The sequence below is a fragment of the Drosophila obscura genome, unplaced genomic scaffold, assembly GCF_018151105.1.
Source record: "Drosophila obscura isolate BZ-5 IFL unplaced genomic scaffold, ASM1815110v1 contig_73, whole genome shotgun sequence".
Lineage (NCBI taxonomy): Eukaryota > Metazoa > Arthropoda > Insecta > Diptera > Drosophilidae > Drosophila > Drosophila obscura.
The window spans coordinates 5,614,021-5,622,300 of record NW_024542865.1 but is presented as its reverse complement, the minus strand read 5'-3'; positions in this window follow the sequence as shown (position 1 = coordinate 5,622,300).

Below are 8,280 nucleotides of genomic sequence, written 5' to 3'. Positions count from 1 at the left end.
ACAATTTCCAGGCTCATAAAAATAACAATGGATAATGCAGATGCAGAGGGTAACAATTAATTCGGTAATCCGTTCTGGCGCTTCTTCGACTTCTTTTGATAAGGGGAATACGGTTCCATTGTATTTGCCATGGGGTTTGTTGTTGTAATTAGTGTTGCCCTCGCAGGTGCGATTATCAGGGCAAACATACATACATACATACATACACACACACACACACACACACACACACACCTCATACATTTATATGTGTAGGAGGCAGCACACCCCACACAGGCCTGTGTACAGCCCATACAATCTGCACCGTGTACACACACTCATAAATACATTAAGATAGCAACGATGATTAGAATTTGATTTTGTCATCTGCCATCACAGTGGTGAGCAACTCATTCGGATGGCAGCCCCCCCGTCGTGGCTAGATCTGGGCAGAAGAGGCAGATTTAAACTTTTCTCCCGCGTTAAACAGGCAGATTGCCTCTGCAAATAATCATTCCTGTGACTGCCTGTGGGGGGAAGTGGCGCCTCCCCAATTGAATAGGCCTTGCAGCACTGTACATCTCCCATTGGGTGGGGTGTCTGGCATACAGGAAATGCTTTTAGTTAACTGGTGAATAGAAGGCAATGGCAGTGCCAGTGGCAGTGGCAGTGGCAGGTGCTCCTGGTTAAGCCGTTCCGTTCGCCTAGTGTGACGATGATGACAGGTGGTTTCAGATAGCCCAACCCCAACCCCAACCCCAACTCCAGACAGACCCAAGTACAGGTGTCCAAAACTGTATCGAAAGTTTGCATTACATTCCCCCAAGGCTGTCTGTCGTGTCCATGCCATGACGCAGATTGAGGATTATGCGGCATGTGTCTGCGTGGCTGCGTGTGTGTGTCTGGAGTAATCTTGGGTCTGGCAACAGGTTGGCGGCGTCCCCGTTGGGGAACTTCCATTTGAATGTCATGGATGGGGGGATGGGGGGGATGGGGGAAGTGAAAGGCTCGACACGGCCCGTTGCTTTTGCTCCTCTTTCGCTTAGCGCTGATGATGACTCCCCAGCCGTATATTATCAGCGCTAAAAATAAATGTGTATTAATTAGTTTATATATATATATGTATGTATATGCATGTGTATTTTGAGAAGACTTCTTTACCGGAATTATCTTCAGACCGAAAGGCAAACAATAATATCCAACTGGCGAGACCTTCAGTGCGCCCATATGGGCTGGAATTCGCTCTGCTGTTTGCTGGTTTTACAATCTTCAACTGATACCGACCGATAAGTTTGCAGTTTATTTGCCGTTTGGCATTTTCGGTGCGGGCTTTACGATTTGGCACCCGGCTCCAAAGGCCAAGGTGGGTGTGTCCCACAATAAAGCTGCGGGGCCACAAAAGTACACATAAAATAAAAATATATAGACGAACGTATTTATAGCATAGTCACAGATGTCAGCGCCATAGCCATTTAGTTCCTTAGACCGGCCTCCTCCAGGGCAAGCGATAAGCAGCAGGCGAAGGAGAGTGGACGATCATCGCGAGTGGACTCCAGTCAGGCCTCAACAAACAGCCGATACGCATTTATGATTGGTATGTTCTGTTCTGACAAGTCTCCGACTCACTCGAATTGAAACGCACAGCAACAAGAGGGAAGAAACTTTGACACGGAACCAAACAGAACGTTGGATCTGCCTGGGAGACTGGATATCGATTTTAGTAGGTAACAGACAAGCAGCTATTTTGGATTTGGAACACACACACAAGATAGCCATTTGTCTATTAGCCACAGAAATCTTTGACGGGGTTCGGGTCGATCAAGGGGAATGCAAAGCACACTCCAACACAAATCGATTAGTCAGTGAAACACGGTGACGGATGTTCAGCACAAATTATTGCATTTCAAATATAACAATATGAATTTTGAGCTGATCATCCGAACACCGTCAATCGTTCATCGATCATCGTTCATCGGACAAAACACTCACAGGAAACATATTGTGTGAGCTTTGCTGATCGCTGATTAATGAAGGGTTTCAGTTCTCCAATGATATTTGAATTTAACATTATAGATTCCAATCCATTCACTACTGCAATCACATAAACAGACAAGTCGCGATTTAATTTTAATTTTAATTTAATTTAATCACAGAATATAAAGATACCATGCTGCTTGTTTGATTCAAGTACTAATTGAAGAAGCTCTGCTGTTGGATATGGAAAACATCAACGGCAGAGCACCCTCAATCAGTACTGCAATCGTCTGAAGGAGTGATGCTCAATGGGAGGGAAGGATCCACTCTCGATCACTCGCAGAACGTTGGCATTGAGTACGTGATTCAGCAAACTGTTCACACTTCACAGGATATTTTGATGCTATATGTAAATCACAGTAATCAGCGGGATAAGCTGCAAAATTAGTTTGAGAATATACCAATTTATGATCAGCTCTTCCCGCCCACTACGTTGATCGCATAAAAGTTTCTGCATGATTCGACGCTCACAGGAGATATTTTGATGACAGCTGCGAATGCCCATGCAGCTCTATTGGATATCGAATACACCAATTAGGGAAAAATGGACATTCACTGCCGTCACAGAGAAAACAGCAACCGGACACTCAGCGGACACTCACCGGACACTCAGCGGACACTCACCGGACACTCAGCGGACACTGACAGGACCCTCACCGGACACTCAGCGGACACTGACAGGCAGCCATGCGCTGCTATGTAAATTGTGCTACGAGCGTAGAATCTTTCCTATGGATTTTAAATACACCAAAAGAAAAACATCCTTCGCCAGTACTACAATCGCATGAAGAATAGATCAACGCCGTTACTCACTGGGTACATTCGTTTTGCGATGCTGTTGCTTCTGTTGATGCTGATCACAGTTGTGCATGGCCATTTTTCTGTATTTGCATATTAAAAGAAAAAACCAAAATTCAGAATATGGCCAGAACATGACCATGATCCACAAAAAATATAAAACACACACACACACAAAGTACACACCACACGTTACCAACAAACACTGATCATTTTTTTGTTTGGGTCACTCGATGGATGGTGATTTTTCGAATGATGCTATGGCAGGACAAATCCATGTATTCGATTTAAAATCTAAGAATACATGACTTCATCTTGCCAGCACTTCGATCGCATTAAGCAGGTGGACACTTCGCAGGATACACGGGCGGATATGCAGATCACAGTGCCTGGATGAAAAAGCACACTAATTGACTTGCGAATAAACGAATGAGTGTGCTTTGCCACCCAGCAACGATAATCGTCGTATATTAAAAAGAAAATAAAAAACATTATTCACTCACAGCATAATTATGGGGATTCAATGCGCACTGAAATAGTTTTTTAACAAGTCTCTTTATTGCATTTGGAATACAACAATAAAGAGCATTGTAAAAATACGACTTCAAGCGTTCTCTTGTGTTGTGGCAGCAGGACTGCAGCCAGTAGACACAGTTGAAACAGCATTTTTTGTGTTAATAAATTCGATCGATCGATCGATTAATTAATTCTCTGAAATATTAAATATTTTTTTATTTTTAAATTGTTTTATTATTAAATTTAAAAAAAGATTACGCAAATAAAGTTACCTCAGTTGTTAGCTTTTTTGTGGCACACTTTTGGGCAGTCGCATAATAATATCGGTTAATTATTATTTAATTTACTTGCTTTTTGTAGCATACTTTAGGTGGTGGGGCTGGTTTCGGATTTTGTTTAATTTAATTTCAAAAACACTTTGAAATAATAAGAACCCAAACGGATGGAAATTTGATTAATTTGTTGGCTTAAATTATTAGTTGCTTACTTGCACATTATCGAAGCCATCCGATGTCCTCTCCACTCAATTGAGTAATGCACGCAAACGTATTTGGGTGTCCATTTCATCCGTTGTTATCACATGCAATAATACTGGAGCCTTTACATGCAGATTGCGAGCTGCAGTCTGTGCGCCTTTATGCGTACACCTCCCTGCCCCAAACTGCGACTAATTTGTGAGCCCCACAGGTACTTGCTTGTGTGCGTCAAAAGACGCCTCCGCACACAGAGTCCCCCAGCAGCCAGAATTGCAAGTCGTGCGGTGCTCGTATATATTTATATGCCCACGCACAGGCACACACGAAGTGATGGTGGTGGATTGGGGGGGTTGGGTGGTGGTAGCTTTCGTGTGGCGTCACCAGACGCGCAACAAGTTCCAGCAGGAAGCCCACAAAAGCAGAACACAATACCAGAAATGACAGTAGCAAAAAGAGCGAATACAAAAGGAAAGCCAAGGAAAGTGAGGCAGCCGTGAGGCAGGAGTATATGGAACAGGAGCACAGTTAAATCTTCCTGTCACCCACCCACTGAGGGGCACTGAGGCACTGCTCTGCTGGGGACTCACCAAGCACAACGTTCGCTGTACTCGAATGGATGCATTTGAAACATGCCACAGTTTGTTGCCTTAGCATTTATTGGTGGCCTTCCCTCCCCATGCGGAAATAGTAATTTATCGATTCATTGTCAGGTTCGTAGAGTTGGCAAAAAGAAAGTTGGAGAGAGGCAGGAAGGGAGGGAAAGAGACATTTCCATTATCAGAGGCTTAATACGCACTCATTGGCAGGCAGGCAGGCAGGCAGGCAGGCAGGCGGCAGCCGCATTGTGTCTGGTGGCTTATTAGTTGGGACTTTCGTTCTGCCGTTCATCAGCCACGTGAAGTGGCAGAACTGAATCTGAATCTGAGTATCACAACAAGACAGGCGGACGGACACTTGTAGCCTGACGGCGCGGGCCCCGACAAACTTTGACACATCTCAAAATATAGAATTTAAATAGTAACTGCTACTCGGAGGACCCCTAGACCCTTGACCCTAGCCAAAATATATTTAAAAAAATATATATATTAATGCCTTTTGCATGCACTTACGGATTTAGAAGTGAATGACTGCCACGGAAATGTTATTGTATGTGTGTACATATGATCTCATCTATTCCGATCCAAGCAATAAAGTCCAATCAATATCGTTTTGCCGCCGAGCGAGCCGCCGCCTTCAGAGTTCAAACTCCAACGAGAAGCGTGTGACAAAGGCGGCAGGCAGCTGGCCGCACGTGCTGCACATCACGAGCGGCATCATAATCAATATAGGAAGAACTACGATCAATAACAGCACTTGGAAAATGGAAGCAAAAAAAAAATAAGAAAAATAATAATTAAGCGAAATAATTGTCTCCCGGCGCAGTCGTAGGTTTATTTTTCTGGCATGAAAATATGAAAAATAAAACGAAATTTATGTAGAATTTTAGAATTGTTGTATTCTACCCAAGGGAAGGGCCATAGAAAAAAAAAAAAAGAACCAATCATTAGTTTCGTTGTTATTGCGCTCGCAGTAGTCAAAGGGGATGAGTGCTCGTATCTTGGAATGCGAATGCAAGATAACGCAATCATATCCTTTAACTAAAACAAGCCCATTGAACCGCATCAATAAATAACTCACAGCATGGGATGACAAATGAAATTAACACTGGAAAATGCATTCGCCACTTAAATCAAATCAGAAATGAAGCCGCACACAATACACAGAAGCTGTCCCAATAATTCACTCGCTGGATTTAAGGCTGCTGTGTGGATTGCAGTATATTTTGAGCAATCTTCCAACTTGGATTTTAAATATGTACACCAGCATGGAATCTTGACCAATAAATACGGCTAACCTTGGATTGGCTTGGATTGTTTGGCTGTTTGGGGGACTCGCAGCAGGATTCTGCGATCCGATGCTAGTGGATTGTGGTACTGCCGGAAAGTGCGTTGCTCATGGATTTCGAATGCACCAATAGAAACGCAATTTCCGTTAGTACTTCAATCGTGCAAGCAAACAACAAAACAAAACAAAAAAACATCAATTCCGAAACTCTTTTTGGACACACACACAGGATATGTATATTCGTTTTGTGGGCTGCTAGTGGATTGTGGTAGATGCCGTTAATGCATTTCTGTCGGTTTTTAAATACACCGATAAAAATGCGTTTGAGGCAAGTACTTCACAATCGTATTTGGCCAGAGCAATGCTCTGCGAAACTGTCCCGACAGACACTCACGGGATATGTCCTCCAGGTGTGCGCCACTTGATCGGATTAGTAAGTGGAACAGGCAATTTCTTTATGGCATTTTTGAGTCAACAATAAAGTAAGAACCTGATCCACTCACTAAATTAATTTTATAAAAGTTCACACGGATCGACGGCATGCCAGGGACATATTTAGGATGAACACGAAAATACCACGCACATTCACTGGGGAGTCCGTGCCCACTGTTGTCAGGAAATAAAGGAACTCTCCTTCAGATGCGATTACTTCACATATATGTATGTATGTAAAAAAACAAAAACTGAAGCTAACCCCAATTGAAGAATAGCATCTAATTCCATTCGAATTTTTAATGGATTAAATAGTGATTGAATATTACCATTTGAGGATCCTCTTTATGCCGGTGCTCTGGGACAACTATGGAAAGAAAGAGAGAAATAGATTAGCTAAAACTCAAAAGATATCCTAGATATTATTATTGATTACTGATGGATTGATTTAGAATGAGCGCCAGAGAAAAAGAAAAAGAAAAGAAATTATATCACTTCCCGATGTAAAGTTTCGCGCACAGTTAAATGATTTGTAAATTCTTTGGGTAAATAATACTTCAGATAGCCGGTATGATATGATATTTAAATGGAACTATATGATACCTGGTGATCTGAAGAACTATAAGCCAATTGAAATCTGTTAAATCTATACATTTTATTATTTATTATGTATCTTTGTAGAACATTTTATCGACTAACAGATGATCCTAGCAGCACAAATTTGGTATATAATCTTTAAAATGGGCTACTGAGCGATCATCAATCAAGCGATAAATCGTAACTGAAAACTCATTGTACACATGGTGCCCTATGCTGCAGAGTGAAGATGTAATTCTGATCAAATGACCGTGCTTCAAGGACTGATACAACTTAAAGACATACGGCATTTGATAAAATTACCAACTCAATTATATGTATAAATAAAAAAATCGAAACATATAACTAATATAATATAGTTATATTTAGTCACAAATGCCAAATTTATGATTGAAAAATTAGCGCCTACGATTCCAAGCTAATGGAAATGCAAAAGCCTCAAACCTGGCTCCAACGATCCTCTTCACTTTCACGAATACATTTTATGGCAAATAACTCTCCAAAGTCATAAAACAATCATAAGATAGCTGTGTGGATCTGTATTATTATTCACAAAATATTTAATTTTATTTTTTGTTCACTTTACGACTCTACACTTGAGTCCCTTGGATGCGCCGGGCGGGACTGGCTGCAGTTCGGGAAACTACAGTTAGAGGGAATATATGATTTTGGGATTAGGCCTGGTACTAGGCATCACATTTGGATATCACACATTCATATTTTAAGATAATTTTTGTTTGTAATGAAACTTGTAGGTCTGCCACATTGGAGCGGTGTCTTGGGTATGAGATGAGATCTCTGTTGCAAGCAGGATTATATTGCAGGCCTTACCGAGAACTGTTCCAGTGGCAGTCATTTGATGACTGCAGATTCCGACCTGCAGTCTGCGCGCATTTATTCGTGTACCCCCCAAAAATGCGACTCATATTTGGGGCACAGGTACGGTACAGGTACTTGTGCGTCACAAAATCCCAGAAGCCAGAGAATCGAATCGAATCGGCAATGTTAGATGCTCCTACGTAGATATGCAAATGTAATTCATACGCACACGCACTGACAGGCGCACATATGTATGTATGCAGTGGGGGTGGCTGGTCGTGGGTGGGAGCTTTCGTGCGGCATCACCAAATGCGCAACAAGTACCAGAAGGAAGCTAACAAAAGCAGAACGCTGGGAGAGAGCACGTCAATAGAAGAAAAAAAAAATAAAAAATGGAAAAATAAAGGAAGTAAGGAAGCAAAGCAACAGCCAACCTCCCACCAGCTGCATTGGCATTGAAACAGCAGAGGAACAGGAGGAACAGGAGCACAGGGAAATCTCCCTGCCACACAATTTGAAGCACTTGTGGCGCCATGGGGGGTCCGCCAAGTGGTGCGCTCACTGTACTCGAGTGCATGCAAAATATGTGCGACAGCGTGTGTTGCTTAGCATTTTGTGCCAACCCCCCCCCCACGCAGAATCAGTCATTTATCGATTCCATTGTCAGAGGGTCTCAAGAGTGGGAGAGCAGAAGCCGAAGCAAAAGAAAGTGACGGAGAGAGATAGAGAGGGAGAGACATTGCTT